The sequence below is a fragment of the Monodelphis domestica genome, chromosome 6 (genome assembly GCF_027887165.1).
Source record: "Monodelphis domestica isolate mMonDom1 chromosome 6, mMonDom1.pri, whole genome shotgun sequence".
In the NCBI taxonomy this organism is placed as follows: domain Eukaryota; kingdom Metazoa; phylum Chordata; class Mammalia; order Didelphimorphia; family Didelphidae; genus Monodelphis; species Monodelphis domestica.
In genome coordinates, this window is record NC_077232.1 from 270,055,718 (window position 1) to 270,056,881 (window position 1,164).

Genomic DNA, 1,164 nt, shown 5'->3' on the forward strand with positions numbered 1-1,164 from the left:
TCACAAAAAGGTCAAGTAACTTACAAAAGGTAAGCTTAACAAAGAAGTGTGAATTACTCAAAAGATATAATCTAACCAGAGAAGGTGAGAACTAAAGAGTGGTGAGAACTAAGAATGGGCAGTCCTGGAAAAAAGCGTCTACTGTGATTGGTAAATGTAAAAATTTAGGGGAGGTGACATAAGAGAAAATTTCTTTAAAAGGAGGGTTAAAAAGGCAGTTCAATTCAGTTTAGAGTGGAATCAGTTCTGAACTCAGTTCAGGAGATTGACTTCAGTGGAGGACTGGAACCCAGCTTGGAGACAGTCTCGTGGTGAGTGATAAGACTGACTCCCTTACCCTTGGGCTCAGGGAGGCCACTTTGGCCAAGGCCTTTTAACTACTGCCTGGCTCATCCTGAGCCAGAGCAGTTTAAATTAATTCTCTCTGTCTCTCTCTCTCTCCTTTCCTTAATTCCTTCTCTCTATATTCATTAAAGTCTCCATAATTTCCAGCTGACTTGGGTGTTTTATTATATGGGAATTTTCCCTGGCAATCAATCATTTAGATTTAAGTCAAAACACTAAAATTATCCTTACAGCATCCCCTTGATTCTCAATTCTTTGCCACCACAAAAGAATGAATGTGTTATATATGTTTATATATGCATATATATGCATACACACATATGTCTGTTTCCTTTTTCTTTGATTTCTTTAGGTTATAGATCTAATAGTAGTATGGCTTTGCCAAAGGATATACACAATTTTATAGTCTTTTGGGTATAGTTCCAAATTATTCTCCAAAATGGTTAGACCAGTTTATTATTCCACCAATAGTTTATTAATGTATCTATTTTTCCCTGATCCCCTAGAGCAGTTGCCATTTCTGATGGGTATGAAGTGGTGCCTCAGAGCTGTTTTAATTTGCCTTCTCTTTAATTTACCTTTCTTTTAATGATTTAGAACATTCTTTCATAAGATTATATGTAGCTTTGGTTTCTTCTTCTGTAAACTACCTGTTTATAGTTTTTTACCATCTTTCAATTGGGGAATGGTTCTTATTTTTTCTAAATTTGGCTCAGTTCTATACTTAACATATATTTGAGAAATGAAGCTTTTATCAGAGAAACTTAAATCTTTTATATGTTAATTTGTTGTTTCTGGTACCTTTTAGCAAATTGCAGT